Raw genomic sequence first — 26,820 nt, forward strand, 5'->3', positions numbered from 1 at the left:
TATGTTACATTTGCAAATATCTCATTGGCCAAAACTATTCACATGGCCAAGACCAAATGAATGTAGAAGGGACAGCCCAGGAGCATGAAGGAAATACTATGGTCATTTTGTCAATACTTTACCATGCCTTCCTAAGGGAAATTTTAATGTCAGCTGCTAAATACATGTATTTCATTTCATTTCATTTCATTTTTTGAGAGGTTACAGTTATTTTTACTTTGTCATTCATCACTTTTAACATTTTATAACTTTTTACAGTGAATATACATATGTATATTATACATTATATAATCAGAACAAAGTAGCTTTGTTTAAATCTTTTTTTAATTGAAGTATAGCTAACATACAATGTTATATTAGCTTCAGGTCTGGCATGCATATATTATAAACTCTGATCCTTACTTTCCCCTAATGACTCAACTTTTCGTTAGGTCATGGAAGTATTTTCTACTTCTTTTGTTTTTCTTCTGAAACAATAAAAAAAAAAAACAAAAAGAAAAAGAAAAATGTTCACTGGGTATCATATGTAAGAGATGAATCACTGGGTTCTACTCTGGAAACTATACAGTATGTTAACTAATCTGAATTTAAATTAAAAATTAAAAAAAAAAAAGAAAAATGTGGTGGGAGTGGGCTTTGGGAAATATAAGGGGACTTTTTATGTTAATGTGATGACTGGGGACTCCAATGGCATTAGTGGGCAGAGCCCAGAAATGCTGACCATTCTTCATTGTGGGGACATTTGGCATAGCAGTTAAAGCTTGTCTTACCCCTGCTGGGAAAACACTGAGCTACATGTACCAAGGGGATATTTTTCCTTTTGAATGGATTTTCTTCTTCCTTCCCTGTTCAAGGAAGTAATTTTATGGTGGAAGAGAAGGAACACTAGAGTGAATGAGAGGATTCTAATCTTATCTGCATGGCACTCTGTATGACCTGAAGCAAATCACTGAAGTATTCTGGGTCTGTTTTGCACCTTAAAGTAAATGGTTGTATGAGATGAAATGTACTTATTCATGCACTTATTTCCCTCGTCATTTCACAAAGAATTTGAGGTGGCATGCAAAATGAATAAAACACAAAATAAATATTTGAGGAAATCTATACAAGGTGGGGAGAATAGATAAGGAAAATAGGTTCACAAAAAAAACTTTGAGAACCTATATAACTTATAGAAATAGACCTCAAGTTTGGTGAGGGAAACACGATCATTATAGGAGTCAAGCCACAGGGCAAAGAAAATAGTTTTTCAGGTGAAACAAATTATTTTGTTACTGAGACTTAAGAGAATGCTATCCTTCTGGATATCATAATGATGTGTGGAAGACCATATTTTCAAAAGTGTACAGTAGATATGTTAAACAATTTTCACAGTGATTTCTTATCATATCCCTCAGTGGAAATTGATGCCATAACTCTAAATAGGGACCAAAACGATGATGCCTAAGTATACACTGCTGTTGATTTGACTTGTCTCAATGGTAGTGTATAGACTATTTTCTAGAAGAATGTTCTTTAAAAATTTTTTTAACGTTTTTTTTTTTTAATTTATTTTTGAGACAGAGAGAGACAGAGCATGAACAGGGGAGGGGCAGAGAGAGAGGGAGACACAGAATCTGAAACGGGCTCCAGGCTCTGAGCTGTCAGCACAGAGCCTGATGTGGGGCTTGAACTCACGGATCGTGAGATCATGACCTGAGCCGAAGTCGGATGCTTAACCAACTGAGCCACCCAGGCACCCCTAGAAGAATGTTCTTAATGGAGGTTCTCTAGGGTGCCCTCAGTGAGTATTATTTTTTACAATTGGGTCTCATTGATCTTAAGATCCTTTCTATGTCTATGATTATCACTTATGTTTTGGGAAGAAAAGAGTCTTCTGGTTTGTATTAGTCTACTAGGGCTTCTATAACAAAATATCACAGACTGGGTGGCTTAAACATCAGAAATTTATTTTCTCACAGTCCTGGAGGCTAGAAGTCTATGATCAAGGTGCCATCAGGGTTGGTTTTAGTGAGGCTTTTCTTCCTGCCTTGCAGACATCTGCCTTTTCACATGACCTTTCCTCTGTGTGGATGTAGAGAAAGAGAGGGATCTCTGATCTTTTTTCCTCTTCTAATAAGGACACCTGTCCTACCAGTTTAGGTCTCCACCCTTATGACCAAATTTAACTAACCTTAATCATTTCCTTAAAGGCCCTTCAAATACATTCACATTGGGGGTTAGCACTTTAACATTGGAACTTTGGGAGATGTTATTCAGTCCATAACATGGTTCTTTGATAATCAATTGGCTGACTTATTGAGGGAAGGCATACATTTAATGTAGATTTCATTTTATTTCTTTGCTGTTTTGGAATTTCCAGTTTGAAGCTAACTGAACCATTTCATTTTTCCTCTAACAAGCTCTACTTTTTGTACATATGAAAAAGTTCCAGATATTTGACATCTGTATTTAAAATAATAAATGCAAATTTTTATAACCTGATGTACCTTACATAAATGAAAGTGGCCCTTAGGCCTGTCTTGCAAGGATTTCTTGGCATTATATGACTTCTGGGATACTTGGGAAAGATCCATATCTTGAGAATAGTGTGTGTATGTGTGCATGTGTTTAGACACTAATACTAAAAATACAAGTAAAATGAAATAAGTGGACATAAATACTTAGTTTATTGACAGGTAATATACACCTTTTGCAATACTGTTCGGCAAAGGGCAGAATCTAGTCCATGGTATCATCTTTATTTAATAACAGAAAATATGTCATAGGGCAACTAACATGCTTTCTAGTTTATCCCAGTGGCAGCCTCATTCACTAGTCCCCCAGCAGCAGCTGTATCAAATGAAACCTAAGTAAAGGAGAAGAGAAAGAGGGGAATAGTTGGAGAGGTTGGAGCTTGAGGTGGGAGTAGCAGTGAAAAGAGAGAGAAAGCAGAGTTGTGAAGAAAATTGACTTAGGGTGGTATTTTTCTGAGTCTTTATTATATTTATGTTAGGATATGTTTTATTGGCTCATAAAATTCAGTCACATGAGTAGATTCAAAAGTAAAGCAGTGAGCCTCAGTCTATTTGTTATCATTATCATAGTGTGAAAACCATTTCCATTGCAGGTGTTTCAAAGACCCATAGAGGTTACATGACTTAAACATTAACATATTATTCTAATAACATGAAGCTGCCACCCTTTGACCCATGAGCTTTAACTTTAATAATTTCCAGGTTATCCCTTAGCCAAAATATGTTTTCCCTTCAATTTTCACACTGGTGCACTTTCTTTAATATAAAGCATTGATATAATAAATAAATTATATCCAGATGAAAGTCTGTCATCTGATACCTCATCCCAGCATAGTGCCTGCAAATGCTAAAGCATTTCTCAACAACGTGCTTCTTTTATCAGGGACAGAGACCCGGGAATCTGGCTGAGGTGGTATTTGATAAGATGAAGAATGAAATGAATAGAGAAGTTTAAGGACAGATTGCCTTGGACAAAGTCTTAGAGGTCAATACTTACTTTTTTATTCCCCCATAAATGGGGGGGGGGGGGCAGTGGGAATGAAGAGAAAAAAGCAGACTTCATCACACTTTGAAAATCTTGGTGTCAGATATGGAGAAAAGCTCACCAAAGTGAAATCTTCATCATGAAGTGCACCATACATAAAAGAATAAATGCCTGGGTTCAGGAGTCATCTGGGAATGATTGGTAGTCATATTATTTAGCTTCCTGCACACTAGATGTCTGTGATCAGGTTATCTATTTTATTAGCTATGGAGCCAGTGATTTATTAAGGGTTTTTTCCTGAGGAAGTTCATCTGCCTTATTTTCCACATAGGATGTTTCTAAAAGCACAATGATATCTAAAAAACTGCTAATTACTCAGGTTCAGCAATCTTGAAATCAATGATTTCTAAGAAAGAAGGGTGACATGTATTTGAATATGTACAATAATATGAATGGATATTCTGTTCATAGCTGATCGTTATTGTGTACTTTCCTCTTTTCTAGTGAGATAACCAGATTCTTTACTCTCCTTCCTTCCTCTGTTCTCCTTCCCTGTCTTCCCACTCTTCCTTCCTTCCTTTCCTTTCTTTCTTCATTTGTTCCTTCCTTCTTTTCATCCACCCTCCCTTTCTTCCCACCACACCCCTTTTAAAAATCAGACAGTATGTGAGCTAAGGGAAAAAGAGAAGGATCATCCATAGTGAAGAGAGTCATAGATAGAAATACAGACAGTACTTTGGTAGTAATGTCTTTTGAATGGATTAAACTTTTGACACACACACACACACACACACACACACACACACATCTGTGATGCTAAAGGAATATGCATTGTTAGAGAGAAGAGGAAAAGTAAGAGGATTAGCATTTGTTGAACTACTTTTAAGTGTCCTTTATTAGACTGTTCCATTGAATCTTTTTAACAAGACCAGGAAATTTTAGTGAGGAAAGCATGCTGCAGAAAATATATATATATATATATATATATATATATATATATATCTATATATATCTATATCTATATATATATATCTATATCTATATCTATCTGGTATTGGTTTCTGTTAATTATCACCATTTGGATAGTACCCAAGCTGTCTAAAAAGTGCATGTTATTTCATAGGGGCGCCTGGGTGGCGCAGTCGGTTAAGCGTCCAACTTCAGCCAGGTCACGATCTCGCGGTCCGCGAGTTCGAGCCCCGCGTAGGGCTCTGGGCTGATGGCTCAGAGCCTGGAGCCTGTTTCCGATTCTGTGTCTCCCTCTCTCTCTGCCCCTCCCCCGTTCATGCTCTGTCTCTCTCTGTCCCAAAAATAAATAAACGTTGAAAAAAAAAATTAAAAAAAAAAGTGCATGTTATTTCACTATACCAAACTTTTCCTCATTGTGTATATTAAAAAATATGTACTAAATATAATGCTAGGAATTCACTGTTCAGTAACACATTTATTAACAAAATATTTATGGATTGCCTACATTGTCCAGACAATATTTCAGCCATTAGAAATACTATGATGAAGAGGGTAGTCAAGGTTATTGCATTAAATATTTATTTGTTTGCTTGTGTTTGCACATGTGTATGCATTTGTTTGGCTTGTGAACATGACTGTGACATTACAGTGTGGAATTATGTAATGATAATGATAATAACTGACATTGATTGGACACTTTCTTTTTTTTTAAATTTTTTTTTAAACGTTTATTTATTTTTTTGAGACAGAGAGAGACAGAGCATGAATGGGGGAGGGGCAGAGAGAGAGGGAGACACAGAATTGGAAGCAGGCTCCAGGCTCCGAACTGTCAGCCCAGAGCCCGACGTGGGGCTCGAACTCACGGACTGCGAGATTGTGACCTGAGCTGAAGTCGGACGCTTAACCGACTGAGCCACCTAGTCGCCCCTGATTGGACACTTTCTATATGTCCAGGGGTTCTTGTCTGCTGGAAGGTGACTGCATATTAAATTCTTTAGAAGTGTGAATTTTTATGTAATTTTTCATTTTAATTAATCAAAGAGCTAATCATATGCTACCTTATTCTAAGGCAGCTTGAAAGAATTCAAATAATATGGCAAAAGAAAATAATTAAAAATAAACAAGGAATATGATGTAATGGAAAAAGAAGGTGGAGAAAGTATATAGAGCTAAGTGAGGCTGTGAAGCAAATTACTGGCCACAAATCACCGTGTACTTTTCCCCAGGGACGAGGGACATGGTAGGATTCAGGGCCCACACAAAAAAAGGCTAGTTGTTGAGGAAAAACATAATTTCTGATATGGAGACTGAGATAAAATTCTTTTGTACGTCCTTATGCATGATGCCCTATACACTTACTGGAAACACATTCTATCTTTTATTTTAGGCAGATGGCTTCAGTACATTTAATTCAAGAGCCATTCAGTAAACATAATTCTCACAGGACAAGGGGAGAGGTTGAGTATAGTGGTAAATGGAGTTGAAAGAGTGGATCATATAATGTTCTCCAGTTGTGAAGTTTTCTGATTTTTCTGGCATAATCCAAGGAAAGGTTATATCAGAGGAGTGTATAGTCTGCATACTCTCATGTGATCCTTCATAAAAATTATGTCTTTTAGCCAAGTGTTTAAAAAGCATTGATCCACATTGAGCTCGAGATTAATTCCAGTGTCAAATATTTGGAATTCAGATATTCTAGATTAGCTCAGCCTTATGCTTTAACAATCAATCAAACTGGCGATAGAGTTGACATCCTATAGGAGGGCATTATTTATGAATTCCGAAAGGTCCTCATTATAGTATCCTAATTCCTGTGACAATACTCTTATGAAGTTGCTTATGTACTTCCACATCTGCATTTGTGTTTATATTATGTGAACCCTTCACCCCTTTAAAGTGATCTATGCTTTATGTTAATGACTGTAGTTATGAATCTTAAATAAGACTGTGTTCTTTTTTATCAAACTTAGTATCAATATATGTTTTTTCTGTTAATGAATCAGTGCATTTTACATTTAGAAGACAGGGAAAAATTCATTCATTGTTGTGCAAAGTTAGCATTTAGATAAACTGTCTTTCTGTAATTTTCTAGGGATGTTTAAAAATGAATCTTACATATTGTTTTGTATTTTACCTTTTTTACTTAGTTTATCCAGTCTTTACCCCAGTACCGCATGGGGAACAATAGTTTTAAATTTTTTTTATTAATTGTTTTGGTAATGTTTATTTATCTTAGAGAGGGAGAGAGAGAGAGAGAGAGAGAGAGCGAGAGCACGTGTGAGCACAGGAGCACGTAGGGGAGGGGTAGAAAATGAGGGAGACGGAATCTGAAGTAAGTTCCAGCTCTGAGCTGTCAGCACAGAGCCCAACGTGGGGCTCAAACTAAAGAACCTTGAGATTATGACCTGAGCCAAAGTCAGATGCTTAACCGTCTGAGCCACCCAGGTGCCCAGGGAACAGTCTTTTAAGGTTATATAATATTCTATCCAGTTGATGTATTATTATTAACTATATAGTTTACTGAACCACTTCCAGGTATTGTGATGTTAGGGGCAGAAGAAACAGGAAAGAAAGGGAGAAGAAGAGCTAAGGTGAGTCATTCAGAGTTATGCCAATAAAATCCCAGAGACTTCTCTGTCTTTTAGGAGATCAGAAACCCACAGTGTTATAAAGAGCTCTGTATGATAATAAACAAAATTAAGTACACGATGTGAAAAGGTTTCTTCCATAGTCTCCCCCGCCTCATATGTTCTGCTTTACCAATAGACATGATAGAAATATTTTAAATAAAAAAGGGAAAGTGAGGGGTGCCTGGGTGTCTCAGTCTGTTAAGCGTCCGACTTTGGCTCAGGTCATGATCTCTTGGTTCCTGGGTTTGAGCCCCGCCTCAGGCTTTGCGCTGACAGCTCTGAGCCTGGAGCCTGCTTCAAATTCTGTGTCTCCTTCTCTCTCTCTCTCTCTCTGTCCCTCCCGTGCTCATTCTCAGTCTCTCAAAAATAGATAAATGTTAAAAAGAAAAACAGTAAAAAAAAAAAAAAATAAGGGAAAGTGAGCATGGGAGAGGTTACAGGAAGTTGAGCCAATCATGTGATCTGATGTAATCTGAATCAAAATCCTAAACCTGGATCTAATATAATCCAGCACAGTAAGGTGTAGGTTTGTTTTTAGTGTAGCTGGAAATTTCAACAGGTGGCTTTATTTAAGACAATTAAATTTGTTAGTATTTTCAGAGAGCTACTGTCTTGGTGGGTAAGTGTTGGACATTATATCTATTACTAATAATAGAACTAAATTTACAAGGTACTTGAAGACATTGTACTGAAATATGAATCCATAGTCTTGGAGAGCGGCTGCCTGGCCAGCTACATTTCTTTTGTGACTTCTCTAGTCTAAAAGATTTATAGCAGAACAAAATAACTGCTAGATTTTGAAATGTTACTTAATTTCAGAACTTAGTTTCCTGCAGGATGAAGTAGACCTTTGAAAGTCTGGGACAGAACAGCATGTTCTAGATTCTGGGTGGAAAGTGCAGCATGGAAGCTATGAAGGGCATCTCCTGGAAAGCAAAACCTGAGTCTGCAGCTCTAACTCACCCACCAAGTGCTTCTTCTGAAGTGTCACCGTGTGACTTAGAGAGTTCTTTCATTGCCAGTAGCACATTTTATACATCTAAGCACTGTATTCAGTAACTAGATTTATTTCTATCATTAAAGAATGACATTGCTTTATGTTTGGTTTCTTGGAGCATGGGATGGTAGGGTGGAAAGTCCTTTAATGTTTCTGAATATATGGCTACAGTCAAAGCCTCATCTAGATTCGGTCTGTGAGGTTTATTTAAGAACAGAGTTTGTTTTTCTTCATGTTGCCTAACACCGTATTTTTTTTCAAGTGTTGCAGTTTATAGTTCAAGATATGTTTGGTGATTTGGGTTAGGTCCCTCTGAACAAGGAAAATCTTTCTTGGGAATATAATTTTTTTCTTTAGGCACCGTGCTAGATATTTTGTGAAAGATAAGATAGTGGGTTTTTGTTTTGTTTTAATGTATGAGATTTATATAGGCTTCTGTTCTACTACATATCAGTGGTTTTGGAGGTGGGCATGAGTGGCTGCTGCAGTATTATCTAGTGGTAAGAATATTTGGCTTGGAGTTAATGCCTGTTCTAATCTGGACTCTCTTGCTATATGTGTTCCCCTATCTCCTAGTCTATTCTACATCCTAGTCTAATCTACATCTGATTATGACTATTACCATTCATTATGTTTTATGAAACCTTTATTATGGACATTTAAGAACATATATGAAAGAAAAGGAAAAAATGAAAAAAATGAACTGATGGGTACATCTCCTTGTTTCCATTATCTTCAACACATGGCCATTCTTATGTCATCTGTGTCCACCCACTAGCACCCTTGTTATACCTCAGAAATATTTGAAGCAAATCTCAGATAGCATATCTGTAAATATTTCAGTAATATCTCAAAAAGATAGAGATTCTTCATAATTATTACACCTAAGAAAAAATTCCTTATATGATCAAATGCCCAGTCAATATTCACATTTTCTCAATTATCATGTATTTTTAAAGGTTTATTTGTTTGAGTGGGGATCTACATAACATCATACATTGTAATAGTTTAATTTTGTTTTTTAAGTCTGTTTTAGTCTGTAGGATTCTTTCTTCTTTTTTTTTTTTTTTTGCATCTCCATTGGCTGCTCTATACATTCTCTCTCCTTTGTGTTTTCAGTAAATTGATAGATTTAGAAAACTGATCAGATTCAGGTTTGATTTTTAAAAATATTTTTTAATATATTTTTAATATTTTTTTAATATTATTTCTTACATGCTGTTATCTTCTTTCCAGGAGGTGCATAATGTCTTGGCATTTCTTTCTGTGAGTTATCAACCATTGTTTTCAATCAATAAATATTGATGTTCATTGTCTAGGTTTATTATTTCATTGCAGTTTACAAACTGGTGATACTCTCATTTCTTCTTTTCATTATTAGCTGCAGAAAACTTCTGTAAAGAACTTTGCCTCATTAACCATCATTACCTTAAGGTAGAGACCATTGCAAAAGGGCACCAAAAACCCTTTGATTCTTTCCATTTAAATACGAGTTTTCAAAATAATTGTGGCTCCCTAAAATCTTGCAAAGATGAACATTTTTTGTGGGGGTGGGGGGCAGCTCCATGGTGGCATATTTTGAACACATTAATTGAAATATATTTTGTCCATTTCAAAATATTGTTTCAAGTGTGCACTATTGGAGCTTATGCAGGTTAGTTCCTAAGACTTTTGACATGACTCCAGTATTCTTTGATGGCTTCTTTTCTTCTGGAATGATAAGTTGTTCCAGGCTTATTTTATGCATTTCTCATGGCAGATCTGGAATCAGGCATTTCTTCAAAGAGCCCTGATTCTTTAATTTTTTTAATATAATTTATTGTCAAGTTAGCTAACATACAGTGTATACAGTATACTCTTGATTTTGGGGGTAGATTCCCATGATTCATCGATTACATACAACACCCAGTGCTCATCCCAATAAGTGCTGTCCTGAGTGCCAATCACCCATTTTCCCCTTTCCTCTGACCCCCATCAACCTTTAGTTCTCTGTATTTAAGAATATCTTAGGGTTTGCCTCCCTGCCCCTCTGTTTGAAACTATTTTTTTCCTTTTCTTCCCCCATGGTCTTCCGTTAAGTTTCTCAAGTGAGCCCTGATTCTTTTTAGTGGGATATGGTGTTTAGAGGCCATATAGGCAAATACATGTATTTATATACATATATATGCAAATATATATGTGTGTATATATATTTATTGTATAAATATAAATGTACTTAAATACTTAAATATAAATGCTGGATATAGTATATACATATATACATATAAATAATATATATACATATATGTACATATACATACATATATGTACATATACATATATACATACGTATATACACATATAAATAAATATATGCTATACTATATATACTATGGTTCCTATGTACATATTAGCATATGTGATAATTTAGTTAGTATAATTAATTTGCATTTCTCTTACAAAGACTTAGATTGAACATTCTTTCAAATGGCTAAAAGTATTCTGTACTTCTTTTACTGTAAACTGTTTCTTCATATTTCTAGCTTGTTTTTGGTTGTTGACCTTTTTCTTCTTTATTTTAACAGCTCTTAATGTATCAGTCCTTTGCCTTTGATATATAAATTGCAGATATATTTCTCTGCTTTTCATTTATTATTTTTTTTTGCTTTACTTTTGTTTTTTTTGTATGCAATTAAAATCTTTTATGGAATTAAGTTTATTAATCCTTCCTTTTGTTTCCTCTGGATTTAGATCATAGGAAGGTTTCCTACTCACAAGTTATAGGAATTCACCTTTGTTTCCTTATAGTATTTATATGGGTTCATTTTTTTTTTTTAATTCAAGTCTTTGGTTCATTTGGTATTTACTTGGTGTATGGTTCAAGAAGAAGATCCAGTTTTATCCTGACACCATTTATAAAAAATCCGTGTTCCCCACCATTGTAACCATTTATTGCTGCTCAGCTCCCAATCCACATCCTTCACTGGCTTCTCTGTAATAATTGAGATGAACGCTGTAAATTTTTTTCCTTAGCTAGCTGGCTTGATGTTAAGTTTTGTTAGAAGCGGGTGCTTTTGTTAGAAGAGGGGCACTTGGGTGGTTCAGTTGGTTAAACCTCTGACTCTTGATCTCGGCTCAGTTCAAGATCTCACATTTCATGAGTTTGAACCCTTCAACGGTCTCTGCGCTGATAGTGTGGATCCTGCTTGGGATTCTGTCTCTCCTAATCTCTGCCCCTCCCCTGATTGCATGCGCACATGCACACACTGTTTTTCAAAATAAACAAATAAACTTAAAAAATAAAAAGAAGAAGGTGCTGGAAGGACACTGGATGAGAAACGTTTCCCTAGGGCTTGGATCCTATAGAACAAGAAGCTTTCTAGCACCCAGCTCCTGTTGTGACCAAAGGTCAGTAGTGTCTAGAGGTTAGAAACTTCCTCTGCAACTCCCTTCTATGGTTTTATAGCAGTTGTGCTGGAATCTTTCTGAGGATGACTTCCCTCAGCACCCCAGCGGGAGGGTTTCAGTAGTCCTGCTGGTGTGTCAGAAGAGCAGTTTGTCTCTCATTCAGTGTTCCATAGCTATGCCCTCTCCATCAAGGTCTGGACCTCAGTCCTGGGGTGTGTGTGTGTGTGTGTGTGTGTGTGTGTGTGTGCGCGCGCGCGCATGTGCGTGTGTGTATGTATGTGTGTGTGTGTTGGCTCTTTCTTGGGTACTTTTATCTCAGCACTAGAGGTAGTGACTCCTTATGTCTGCTACTGTTGTATTTTACAGAGTTCTCTACTTCTTAGTAGCTGATCTCTTGTACTACCAATTCCTTGTTATTGTTAATAATTCTTTTTAAAAAATGCTTAAAAATGTTTCGTTTCTCATTCTTTTATTCATTTTTTCTTAGAAAATTCAAGTATCTTAATATTTTAAGATATAAAACTTTAGAGAATTTAAAAATAAAAGTATTTTTGGGCATCATATTTAAATGATATAAGCCTTCATGAATAAGAAAGATATTAATTCAATCTGCTAAATTAGAGGTTACTTCAAAAGTTATGGTGATGATGCTAAACATTTTTGTAATTGAAGTATAGTTGACATATAATGTTATATTAGTTTCAAGTGTACAACATAGTGACTCAACAGTTCTGTACATTATACCGTCCTCACCATGATACATGTAGTTACCGTCTGTCACCATACAAAATTATTACACTATTATTGACTGTATTCCCTATGCTGTACTTCTCATCCCTTTGTCTTATTTATTATTTCTTTATTTAGTTAATAATTCTTTATATTAAGATTTCCTTGTTCAAATAACAGTGTGGTTTGTCACCTGACTGAACCTTGATTATAACACTGAATGATAGGAGATGCTGCCTTTATTATAAACCAAACATCCATATGCAATTTGATCATTTTCTGGATTTTTCTGTTTTGTTCCACTAGCTTGTCTAATTTTGGGACAATATCAAACTGCTTTAATTATAAAATCTTAATAGCATTTTTTAAAAGTCTGTTAATGCTTGCTTTTCCTCATTGCTCTTCTTTTCCAATGTTTAAACTTTCTTTGCTTGTTTGTTTTTAAAAATGAATTTTTCATCAATCAGGATAATACTCTGATGACATTTAAATAAAAATTTGGATTGTATTCAATTTATAAATTAGCTTAGAGAGGACATCTTTATGATATTGAATAATCCTATCTAAAACCAAGTATGACTTTCTATTTGTTGAAGGGAACTTTTGAGTATTTCTGCAGTGTTTTTTGGTTTTCCTTAGATACAGTTTGAGCTTCCAGGTATTTCCTTTTTTGTTGTCATTATATCTTGTAATCATTTTTTTTTGTTTATTGATATGAAGGATGTTGGTTTTACAGGTAGCTAATTCATTCAGTTTTCTTATTTTTTGTAGTAATTTTTTTATTCCTTTATTTGGATTACTTGTTTCTTTACAGATCAAATACCTCTAAAAGCTTTCTCTTGCCTGATAGCATGGGTAGTATCTCCATCACAACATTAAACATTGGTAGAGATACTAGCAAGTGTTAGTCTCTAACTTAGTGGAATAGCCTCTAGTATTTTCTCACTAAGTAAGATTGTGAATTTTGTATGAAGGCATACAATGTCTGTTAATTCCTAATTTTTTGATTTTTTTTGTAAAAAAAATATGAATGGGCACTTGATTTTGTCAAAGTCTTTACTGAATTTATGAAGACAATCACATGACTTTTCTATTAATGAGATGGATTATATTAATGGATGTTTATTAATGAATTATATTAATGATTTCTTAATATTGAACAAATTTTTGCCTTCCAGAATAAGCTTCACTTGGTCATCTTTCATATTTGTTAATTTTGTGTAAAATTTTTATATCTATTTTCATAAGTGAAAGTATTCGTAGTGTTCTTTTTTTGTGTTTCTCTAAACATCATCAAGTTTAGAGAGGAATATTATAATTGCTTCACAAAACATTTGAAGTTTTCAGTCTTTTTTATGTTCTAGAAGCAATTAAGTAGCATTAGAATTATCTAATTTTTTAAAGATTCAGTAGAATTTTATTGTGAAGCCTTTTGGGTCTCATGCTTTTTTTGTGGGGAAGTCTCTGAACTACTTTGTGTATTTCTTTACTGGCATTAGATATAATTAAATTATCTGTCTCTACTAGGGTAACTTTTGCTTATATTTTTCTTAAAAATCATTCATTTCATTTAGATTTTTTAATTTATTTGCACAGAATCATGCAAAGCAATCCCTTATAATTTAAAAATTTCCTCCCTTTGGTAGCTATTTCCTTCTCCCCATTGTTTCTAATTTGTTGTATTTATGCTTTCTTAATTCGGTTAGGTAGTGTTTTGTCTATTTTACTGATTCTTCTCGAAGAACCAGATTTTAGATTTGTTAGTTATAGTCATTCTCAGTTTTTAACTCCTTAGTTTCTACTTTTATTATTATTAATGCATTACTTCTGCTTTATTTTAGTTTACTTTGTTATTATTATCTTTTTAATCAAGTATTTTGAGTTGGCTATTTAATTTTTACCCTTTTTATTGAGTTAGGTATATAATGCTGTAAGTTTTTCTCTGATAACTGCTTACACTCCATCCCACAGATTCTGACATGGCATCAGGTTACAGTTATGGCTAGAATTAGGCTTGAAAAGATCAAATGATCTGATTTGTGTTTTAGAATGGTATTCTGGCTTCAGTGGCAAGTCATAGGCTTGGCAGGAAAACTGTAATAGTTCAAATAAGTGATGCTGAGGACTTTCATCAAGGCATTGGCAAAAGTGCTGGAGAAGAAGAAAGAATGTTAGTATTTTAGAGGTAGATTTGATAGGATATAGTTAGATATAGATGAGAGAAAGACAAGAATAAGAAATTAATGTAATTCTAATTCTAATTCCAGTGTTTAGGGTTTTTTTTTTTCCACACCACCAAACAATTCTCCTATACCAGCTGGATTCCCCGCAATTCAACTCAGTTCTGACACTGTCAACCTAGAAATAGCATCTGATTCCACAGGTTAAGGGTTCAGTCCTACAGGACTGTTCCTCTTCCCACGTTAGACACCAGTGTTAAGTCTAGATTGTCACCTATGCTTCTGATGGACTTTTGATTGCAGGATCCCACACACTCTTTTTAGGCTTGATTAATTTGCTAGAGCAGCTCCCAAAACTAAGAGAAACATTTTACTTACAAGGTTACTGATTTATTATCAAAAGATATACTCAGCAATAGGCATATGAAAGAGATTCGTAGACCATAGTATGGGAAAAGTGTGCAGAGCTTCCATGCCCACTGCAAGTGCAACCACTTTCCCCAAATCTCCACCTGTGTGTCCACCAACCTGGAAGTTCTCTGAACCACATCCTTTTGGTTTTATGGAGGCTTCATTACATGGGTATGATTGATTAAATCATTGGCTATTGGTGATTAGTTTAACCTCTAGCCCCTCTACCCTCTCCAAAGTTCAGAGGGTTGGGACTGAAAGTTACCCTCTAATCACATGGATGGATCTTCTGGCAGCCAGCCATCCTTACGCATGGCCCAAAAGTTACATCCCTAATATAAAAAAAGACACCTTTGTTGCTCTTATCACTAGAAAGGCCCAAGGCTTTTAGGAGTTCTGTGCCAGTAACATCAGACAAAGACCAAATATATATTTTTGGTTATAAATCACAATATAAGATCCAAGGATTCTGGATTTGAGGTCTACTCTTCAAATTGGAAATTCAGGAGAAGAAGCCAAGCAAGTCTGAGTGTCAAGAGGTGATTGTTAGAAATGACAAGTTTGGTTTTAAGCATACTGAATTTGAAATACCTGTGGAACATCTGAGTGAGAACATCTAGTTGGAAACCTTATTCTAGAGCCTAGGAAATAGGTGTGAACTGGATGTGTGGTTTTGGACTTAATAGCCGCAGCTATGCATGCTTATGAGACCTTTCAAGTCTGTTTATGGTGAGAAGCCAAACCATGGTGGAAACAAGGGTCTCAGCCTAACTGCTAATTTTTTTCTTAAAGAACTTATTGAAGTATAATTAACATACTGTTTCAGGTATACAATATAATGATTTAATAATTTTATACATTTCTCAGTGCTCATCGAAATAAGTGTACTCCTAATCCAGTTTATCTATTGCACTCTTCCCTCCACATACCTCCCCTCTGGAAACTACCAGTTTGTTCTCTATATTTAAGAGTTGTTTTTTAGCTTGTCTCTTTTTTTATTTGGTTTATTTGTTTAGTTTCTTAAATTCCACATATGAGTGAAATCATATGGTATTTGTCTTTCTCTGACTTATTTCACTTAACATTGTATCTACCAGGTTCATCCATGTTACAGATCACACCATTGCATTCTTTTTTATGGACGAGTAATATTTCATTGTGTGTGTGTATATACATACATATATACACACACATATATACATATACATATACATATATATATATACATATATATATATATATATATATATATGCACACTCCACTTCTTCTTTATCCATTCATATATCAATGGACATTTTCATATCTTGGCTATTGTGAATAGTGCTGGAACCAACACAGGGGTGCATATATCTTTTTGATTTAATGTTTCTATTTTCTTTGGGTAAATACCCAGTAGTAGAATTACTGAATCATATGGTAATTCTATTTTTAATTTTTTGAGGAACTTCCATACTATTTTCTACAGTGGCTGCACCAGCTTGCATTCTTACTTAATAGTACACAAGGGTTCCTTTTTCTCCACATCTTCGCCAAAACTGGTAATTTCTTGTGTTTTTTATTTTAGCCATTCTGACAGGTTTAAGATGATATCTCATTGTGTTGTTAATTTGCATTTCCCTGGTGTTTAGTGATATTGAGCATCTTTTCATGTGTCTGTTGGACATCTGTATGTCTTCTTTGGAAAAATGTCTTCTTATATTCTCTGTCCATTTTTAAATTGGTTTATTTGTATCATTAGTGTTGAGTAGTATAAGATTTTAAAATTTGGGGTATTAATCCATGATCAGTCAGATACATCATTTGCAAATATCTTTCCCCATTGAGTAGGTTGCCCTTTTGTTTTGATGATTTTCTTTGCTATATAAGAGCTTTTTATTTTGGTGTAGTTCTAATAATTTAATTTTGCTTTTGTTTCCCTTACCTTAGGAGACATATCTAGAAAATGTTTCTGTGGTCAATGTGAAAAAAATTGTTGCCTATGTTTTTTTTTTTTCCTAGGAGTTGTGTGATTTCAGGTCTCATATCAGGTCTGTATTTATGTGTATGGTTTAAAAAAGTGGTCCAGTTTCATTCTTTTGCATATTATGGTCTAGTTTTCCCAGAACTGTTTATTGAAGAGACTATCTTTTCCCTGTTATATATTTTTGCCTCCTTTGTTGTAGATTAATTGGCTGTACAAATGTGGGTTTATTTCAAGGGTTTCTGTTCTGTTTCACACATTAATATATGTGTCTGTTTTTGTGCCTCTACCATACTGTTCTGACTACTATAGCTTTGTAGTATATCTTGAAATGTGAGATTGTGATACCTTCAGCTTGGTTCTTCTTTCTCAAGATTACTTTGGCAATTCAGGGTCTTTTGTGGTTCCATACAAATTTTAGTATTATTTGTTCTAGTTCTGTGAAAATTGTTAATGGTATTTGATAGAGATTACATTAAGTCTCTAGAATGCTTTTGGTAGTAGGGGCATTTTAACAAGATTTGTTCTTCCATTCCATGAGCATGAAATATCTTTCCATTTTTTTGGTGTCATCTTCAACTTCTTTCACCAGCATTTTATAGTTTTTGGAATATAGGTCTTTCACCTCCTTGATTAAGTTTATTCCAAGGTATTCTTTTTGGGGCAGTTGTAAATGAGACTATTTTCTTAATTTTTCTTTCTGCTATTTCATTACTAGTATATAGAAATGCAACAGATTTCTCTATACTTATTTTGTATCCTGTGACTCTACTTAATTCATTTGTTCTAGTATTTTTTTGGTGGGATTATTTAGAATTTTATATATGTGGTATCATGTCATCTGTACATAGTGAAAATTTTACTTCTTTATTACCAATTTGGGTGCCTTTTATTTCTTTTTTGTTGTTTTATTGCTGTGGCTAGGACTTCCAGTATTATGTTGAGTAAAAGTGGTGAGAGTGGATGTCCTTGTCTTGTTCATGATCTTAGAGAAAAAGCTCTCTGTTTTTCACCCCAGAGTATGATATTAGCTGTGGGCTTCTCATCTATGGCCTTTATTATGCTGAGGTTTGTTCCCTCTAAACCTACTTTGTTGAGTTTTTATCATAAGTAGATGTTGTACTTTGTTAAATGCTTTTTCTGCATCTACTGAGATGATCATATGATTTTTATCCTTTCTCTCTCTTTTTTTTAATGTTTATTTATTTTTGACAGAGAGAGAGAGAGAGAGAGAGAGAGACAGAGAGAGAGACAGAGCATGAGTAGGGGAGGGGCAGAGAGAGAGAGAGGGAGACACTGAATCTGAAGCAGGCTCCAGGCTCCCAGCTGTCATCACAGAGCCGGATGTGGGGCTTGAACTCACAGACCACGAGATCATGACCTGAGCTGAAGTCTGATGCTCAACCGACTGAGCCACCCAGGCGCCCCTATCCTTTCTCTTTTTATGTGATGTATTAAGTTGATTGATTTGCAAATATTGCACCATCTTTATATCCCTGGAATAAATCCCACTTGATCATCATGGTGAATAATTTTTTAAATGCATCTTTGGATTTTGTTTCTAATATTTTGTTGAGGATTTTTGCATTTATGTTTAGAGATACTGGCCTGTAGTTTTCTTTTTTGTAGTGTCTTTATCTGGTTTTGGTATCAGGGTAATGCTGGTCTCATAGAATGAATTTGCAAGTTTTCCTTCCTTTTCTGAAAATTTTTTGAAATAGTTTGAGAAGAATAGTATTAACTGTTGTTTAAATGTTTGGTAGAATAAACCTGTGAAGCTCTCTCGTCCTGGACTTGTTTGTTGGGAGTTTAAATTACTGATTCAGTTTCATTGCTTGTAATATGTTTAAATTTTCTATTTCTTCCTGATTTCGTTTTGGAAGGTTATATGTTTCTAGGAATGTATCCATTTCTTCTGAGTTGTCCAATTTGATGGCATATAATTTTTTATAATATGCTCTTATGACTCTTTATATTTCTGTGGTGTCAACAGTTATTTTTATTCCTTCATTTCTGATTTTGTTTATTTGAGTCTCTCTCTCTCTCTTTCTTTTTTTTTTTTTTTTTTTTTTTTTTTTTTTTTTTGGTGAGTCTGGCTAAAGACTTATCATTGTTGATCTTTTCAAAGAATAAGCTTCTGGTTTTCTTGATTTGTTCTATTGTTTGTTTAGTCTCTAATTTTCTTCTGCTATAATTTTTGTATTTCCTTCCTTCTACTGGCTTCTCATTTTGTTCTTCTTTTTCTAGCTCCATTAGGTGTAAGGTTAGGTTGTTAATTTGAGATTTTTCTTGGTTCCTGAGGTAAGCCTGTATTGCTATAACCTTTCCTCTTAGAACAGCTGTACTGCGTTGCAAAGATATGGGGCTGTGTTTTCATTTTCATTTGTCTTCATGCATTTTTTCATTTCCTCTTTGAATTCTTGGTTAACTCATTCATTGTTTAGTAGCATGTTATTTAGCCTCCATGTATTTGTGTTCTTTCCAGATTTTTTCTTGTGATCAATTCCTAGTTTTATACCATTGCTCAGAAAAGATGCATGATATGATTCCAGTATTTTGTATTTATTGAGACTTGTTGATGCACTTATTCCACTGGTTTTGGATGGAATTTTCTGAATATACATTAGGTCCATCTGCTCCAGTGTGTCATTCACAGCTACTTGTTGCTTTTTCATCTGGATGATCTATCCATTGACATAAGTCGGGTATTAATGTCCCCTACTATTGTATGACTGTCAATTTCTTCCTTTATGTTTGTTAATAGTTGCCTTATGTTTTTAGGTGTTCCATGTTGGGTGCATAAATATTTATAGTTGTTATATCCTCTTGTTGGATTGTTCCCTTTATCATTAAGTGTCCTTTTTTTGTCTCTTGTTGCTGTCTTTGTTTTAAAGTTTATTTTGTCTGATACATGTATTGCTATACAACTTTCTTTTCACTTCCATTTGTACAGTAAATGTTTTTACATACCTTCACTTTCAGTTTGCATAGGTCTTAGGTTTGAAGGATGGATCTCGCTTTTTTTTTTTTTAATCCATTCAGTCACTCTGTATCTTTTGATTGAAGCATTCAGTCCATTTACATTCAAAGAAATTATTATTAATTATTTTAATGTTTATTTTTGAGAGATACAGAGAGCAAGCAGGGGAGGGGCAGAGAGAGAGACACAAAATCTGAAGCAGGCTCCAGGCTCTGAGCTGTCAGCAGAGCCCGACATGGGGCTTGAACTCAACAAACTGTGAGATCATGACCTGAGCAGAAGCCAAGCACTTAACCAACTGAGCCACCCAGGTGCCCCTCAAAGAAATTATTGATAGGTATGTACTTATTGTGAATTTGTTACTTGGTTTATAGTTGTTTTTGTAATTCTTCTCTATTCTGTTCTTCTTCTCTTGGTCTTTCTTTGTAGTGTGATGACTTTTTTTTTGTGTGTGATATGCTTGCATTCCTTTCTCCTTATTTTTTTGTATATCTTTTATAGGTTTTTGATTTGTGGTTATCATTAGGTTAATATATAACATTTATGCCAATGACAGCCTATATATTAAGTTGATGGTTGCTTGAGTTTTAACCCATTATAAAAGCACTAAATTTTTACTCCCCCCTTGCCTACATTTTTTGTATATGATGTCATATTTATATTCTTTTATTTTGTGAATTCCTTGAGTGATTCTTATAGATATAATTGATTTTACTACTTTATGCTTTAACCTTTGTACTGTTTTTTTTGTACTGGTTTTATAAGTGATTAATGTGCTACTTTCATTATTATGTTTTCATTTACCTGTGAAATTTTTTCCTTTCATAATTTTCTTACTCCTGTTTATGGTCATTTATTTATACCCAAAGAATTCCCTTTAATGTTTCTTGTAAAGTTGGTTTAGTGATGATGATCTCCTTTAACTTTTGTTTGTCTGGGAAACTCTTTCTCTCTACTTCTATTCTGAATGATAACTTGTGGGTATTTTTGGTTGTAGGTTTTTTTTCTTTCAGTACTTTGAATATATCATGTCACTCCTTTCTTGCCTGTGACATTTCTTCTAAAAAATCAGGTAATAGCCTTATAAATTTCCCTTGTGTAACTGTTTTTTCTTGCTGCTTTAAAAATCTCTATTACTACTTTATCCCATTTTAATTATTATGTATCTTGGTGTGGACCTCCTTGAGTTAATTTTTATTGGGCTTCTCTATGCTTCTTAGATCTGAATGTCTATTTCCCGGATAAGGGAATTTTCAGCTATTATTTCTTTAAATAAATTATCTGCCACCTCTGTCTCTCTTTACCTTCTGAGATCCCCATAATGGAAATTTTATTATGCTTGATGATGTCACTAAGTTCACTTAACCTATTCTCATTTTGTTATTCTTTTTTTATTACTCTTTTATTATTCTTTTTTCTTTTTACTGTTCAGTTTGGTTGCTTTTCATCACCTTGTCTTCCAGGTTGCTTATTTGTTCTTCTTCCTCCTCTAATCTATTGATTCTAGTGTATTTTTAAGTTTTAATTATTAGTTTTTCATCCCTGTTTTTTTATATGTATTTTTCCTATCTCTTTGTTGAAGGTCTCATTGAGTTTCTCTACTCTTTTCTCAATTCCAGTGAGTATCTTTATGAGCATTACTTTGAATTCTTTATTAGGCTTATTGTTTATTTTTGTTTCATTTAGCTCTTTTTCTGTGGTTTTGTCCTGTTCTTTAATTTGGGGGCATATTCCTTTGTCTCTTCATTTTGTCTAACTCGGTGTTTGTTTCTGTGTATTAGGAAAGTTAGCTAATTCTTCTGACCTTGAAAAACAGGTTGTGTGGTGCTTTGTAGCATAATGTTCCCTATTCAACAGACCCAGGTGCTTCAGCAGTGTCTCCTATGTGGGTTTCATGGGCCCTACTATTGTGGTTGAGCCATATTTGCCTTCAGTTCAGTCAGTTTCATTGGCCCACTTTGCCTGTTGTGCGTGCAATGGGCAGGGTTTGGTCCCTGTGCTGTTAAGTGGCTTGTAGTTGGGTGGTGTCAGCAGTCAGACAAGATTTGTGCCCTCAGCCATCTGTACAGGGCTCTGGTGGGGCATTTTCCCTGTTTTCCCTGCCTTGTCCTCTGAGAGGCTTTTATAGGTGGGTGGGGCTTGCAGTCATTCCAGATGCCTGCCCCCAGTCCTTCTGTTGGGGCTGCAGCACACTGACTTGCAGGGTACTCTTTATGCCTTGTTTCATAAGAAGCATTTATTGGTGGCCACCCTCCAGTCAGACCAGGTGGCTGCCCCCAGTCCATCTGCTGGGGCTGCAGTTGCACAGATCAGCATGGCACTCTCTCTGTACTGTCAGCTATGTGGTTTGGCTGCTGGGGCTGTGGGAAAACTGTTGTGTGTGGTTATCCTCTCCTCTCCCCAGGGCAAGAGCTGCTTTGGAGTGGTATTGGTTTTTGCTGTGACTGTTTGCATGGTAGGAGTCTTTTTGGAAGGATGCCTGCTGAGTAGAATGGGTTGAATGGGGTGAGTTTGCACGACAGAGAGGAGGGCGGCATGCATGAGTAGAGTTAATAAAATAAGTGGAGAGTGTTCATGCTTATTCCTACAAGTGTCTGGCTATCTAGGCTTGGTGGTGGTGGGGGGGGGGTTGGGGGAGAGATGATGCCCACCAACTCTTTTGTTCTTGGAGAAGTCTCCTAAATATCCCTGCCCCTCCAGCACAAGTTTGAAATTAGTAAATAAATCTCCTTCCCCAGGCACTTTTCAGAGTGCTGCTTGCATGCTGTATCTCCACAGGGTTATGTGTTATGATGGCTCTTTAAGAGTGGGGACTCAGTTCCTTATCACCTTCTGGCTCTCAGAGAGCTAAGCCCACTGATTTTTAAAGTACCCAGAGTTAAGTCTCACTGATTGTAAAAACTTGCGAAGTTTAGCCCCACTGTTTTTCAAAGTTAGATGTTGTGGGGACTAATCTCCTGTGTAGTTCTCCTGTGCCTGGGTGCCTGGTGTATGGTCTGATCCTCTTGCTTCTCTGTGCTTGTGGTGTCCCTCCCATTTGTGGTTAGTCTTGTTGGTGGTTTAAAGTTTCCCAACTGTGTCTGTGCCCCTCCTACCCTTTTCACTGTGGTCCTCTCTCTAGATATTAACTGTGGGAAGTCTGTTCTGCCAATCTTCAGGTCATTTTCTGAGTTAGTTGCACTGATGTGGCTGTTATCTCAGTGTGTCCATGGATTGACCTAAGCTTAGGACCCTCTTGCTCTGCCATCTTCCCATAAGTCCTAACTGCTTATTTTTCTTGCAAAATGTGACCTGTGTCAGGATCATAGGTCTTGAGAACACAAAGATAAATGCCATCATCCTTTTATCTTTTGATAGAGTTATCTGTTCAGTATCCAAGGCACTATTTAAATTACAAAATGTAAATAGGATTTGATTGATACAAACTCAGAGGAAGATCTATCCTAAATAAATCTAGATTTCTTGGTGAATTGGCTTGGTGGGATTAAAAAAAAAGAATTAAATAGGACTTCGGTTCAGATTCCTCTGGGTTAGTTCTTTTGGGTTGTAATGCTCAAATGCATAACTTGAAGAAGTGTATCACTAAGAGAGAATGTCACTGGGGACTGAGAACATTTGGGAGGGGTGAACAGGAGTGGTGAATGAAAATTTAATGTATTCTTTATTATTTGAAACTGATTTGAGATTAAATTTCAGAAGAGGTCATTGGCCAGTTGGAGACTAGATAGCTGGTATGAACTGCCTATTCTGGTGCACTGAAGCTCAAAGGATGGCAACACAGTGTGGCAACCTTGTGCCTGTAGCATGGCTCTTGTGCCTTAGAGTGAGGGAAGGCTGGAAGGTATGCTTTTAACTATAGTGCAAAGTAGGGACATCTCTAAATATAAATGGTGGTGGTTATTGTGGTTAGTGTTCTCAAATATTCTTCTTTCTCTGCATTTTTTATCTTGTTGCTCCTCTTTCATCTGGTAGCCACAATAAACTAGTTTTCTCAAACTGGTCTTTTTGAATCTTTGGTCCATGATTTAACAAACACATTTGTGTCTTTACTATTCCATTCTCTAATTGCATCTTCAAATTCACCCCATTAGTCTTATTTAACATTTGAGGAATCCAAGCCAAAAGAAAGTTTTAATGAGTTGAATTAGCTCTCATGACTAGTGAGTTATAGAGCTGGAATCTACATTCAGATTTTTTGATTTGAGGATAGCACTCTTTGCTTGACTGCTTTTACCTTTATGCATAGTGGAAGTTAAGGTGGAGAATAACAAGATATACTGGAAGGGAGACACTGTTCCAGAGGGATTTTCAGTGATCAGAAAATGATTCTTGAAATGCCAGAAACTATCATTAGTTGTTTTTTTTTTTTCTTTTTTCAGTAGAAGAACAAAAATTCTCATATGATTTCTAGGGCTTTGTTATTTAGGGAAATCACATTACAGTGTTCTGTCACAACATAAAAATCTTTAAAGGCTGGAAATAAAGGGATGCTCTTTGGGGTTACTTCAATGAATTCCTTTTAACTTTTTATGTCTCTTTAAAGGGGCTATAGCTAAAAGTGTGGAGGTAAGGGAACCATAAATCATGGATGTTGAAATACTGAAAGCTGTGAACATAAATGTTTCAATAAATACCAAGTGGTGTCAAATTCTGCTGTGAAATTCCAAAGTGTAATATAATCTTTCAGTGTTAAGGAAAGAGGTCTTCAGGTGAACAACAACTAAAGACTTCTATATTTTAAAGAGGGAGCAAAGCCTTAAGACTGTTGCATGTTTGTCAGTCCAGAAGCAGTGAGGGAATGGCTGTTTCATGCCGGTGGGTTGTCTTTTTTTCTACTTTACGCCTTTCGTTTTGTTCAGTATATATACATTATATACCTATTACATATACGGAGGGCTTTTGACATCAAAGATTCTGGTTCTGCTGGTTGGATAATCTATAAGATTATACCGACCATAACATGCAGGCACATGCGAGACACTTGACCCCTAAAAAGGAGTCACAGGCCATGGCATATTTAAACACAGTGAGAAGTCAAGTTAACAGCCAGCATGCTATTGAACAAATGTGCATTGTTGTTACAATTGAAACCACATGCTGAGTAATATAACATAGGTGCGACCTAACTGAGAATGTGTAGACAGTTGGACTCATGAATATATTATTATTATTTTTTTGAATTTATATTATGTCTGTGAGTCTCGAGGCCCCTCACTCTGTTTTCTTAGTAGAAATCAGCAACACAAGCCCAGCTGCATGGATGGACCTGGCTGCTGGAGGACCACCAGGTCCTTTCTAGCTGCTGGGACCATGGAAAGACTTTAGCTGCTATAAGAGCCCAAGGACCTGATCTTTCTAAACCATGTCAAACCTGAACTTACCTAAGGGGCTAAATCACAGACTGCTGAGGCAGACGTCTCTGAATACAGAACTGTTTCAATGGCTGTTTATTACTTTATGGAATAGTCAGCATTAGATAGTTGTATGAATAGATACTCACCAAACTAAACGTTTCAAGCTTTATTTGGTTTGAAACAACACATGTGTCTTTTTCTGTGTTCCAATTTTTTTTAGCTCCAGTGCATTCATTTTTTGTTTATTGGCAACCTAAATTAAGACAGGTTAGAGACGTTGAGTTTTGTCTGCAGGCATATGAGAATGTTGAAATAATGATTTATTTGTGTGTCCTTTGTGCAGTAATAGCTAGAGTGGTCTGGAAATCCCATTGGTAATTTCTTTTTGCTTCTGTTCTATATCTATACTTGTAGCCAGCCATTGGAAGCCTGAGGGGAAAGAGGAAGAGAGAACATAAGGAGTGTCTTCTATTCATTGGCAAACATGCCTCTCCTCTTTCAAGTAGCATGGGTCTGTGGGAAGAGTGTAAACTCCAGCATGAGAGACAGGTGCCACTTGTTCTCATTCAGTATACTTTCATCTCATATGTCTACCTTCTCTAGGTAAAAAGAAAGGCTGAAGTTAAATAATCAGTCTCTCTGGTATTAAAGTGCTCTGACTTTATTTCATACACACAGCCTATTTTACCACAGATATTATTTATAGTTCATTTGAAATATTTCTATCAGGGCCTTTCCTGCTTTTGTTATTTTTACTATTTTATCATTATTATTTTTTTAATTTAGAGAGAGAGAAAGTGCAAACAGGGGAGAGGGACAGAGGGAAAGAAAGAGGGGGTAGGGAGGGAGAATCTTAAGCAGGCTCCACACTTGGTGCAGAGCCTGACATGGGGCTCAATCCCACTACCCTGGGATTGTGACCTGAGCCCAAATCAAGAGTATGATACTCAACCAACTGAACCATCCAGATCTCCCGGCCTTTTCCTGCTTTTTAAGGGCTCATTTATTTATTCATTCATTCAACATACATTAAAGGACCTAATTTCTATATAAAAATTGCTAGTTTTTTGGAGGGAGGGGACAAGTAATTATAACAGAGTACTTTTATTTATGTATCTTTTAACTCAGAGGTGAACCCCCCCCCACACACACACACACTCATAAGATAAATTACACAACAAAAAATGCGTTCACTACGCAGTGTTAGATGAGTGGATAGAAAATAACTTATGTGAATTCGGAGACAGAGGAGAGTCAGCATTTCACCATGGACAGGAATGATTCTTAGAGCAGGAGACCTTGTGCTGTGTGTTGCACAAGGGTTGGATGTAAGGGTTGGACAGGGAGAGAAGACTTGAAGTTTTGTGGAGTAATGGGAGCCAAACTGCAGAGGCAAAATGAGCCTGGAACAATCAGGGAAGTGTGAGTAAATTAGTGTGGCTAGATTGGTAGTTTCACTAAGGGGAATATCTACTAATTCTTTAATTTCATCAAGTATTTATTGAGTTCTGACTATTCTGTGTCAGGTGCTTTGGATACGAAGAAGAAGAAAACAGACATGATTTCAGCCATCAAATAGATTCCAATCTGGTGGATGATATAGGCAATAAACATTGGAACCAACAAATTTATGAAATAATGAGAACTTAGGTAAGAATTATTAGGAAACATACAAGGATCTGTGAGTGAAAAGAGGAGAAAACACCAGAAAATAAAAGAAC

Source organism: Lynx canadensis, chromosome B1, assembly GCF_007474595.2.
Source record: "Lynx canadensis isolate LIC74 chromosome B1, mLynCan4.pri.v2, whole genome shotgun sequence".
Taxonomy (NCBI): Eukaryota; Metazoa; Chordata; class Mammalia; order Carnivora; family Felidae; genus Lynx; species Lynx canadensis.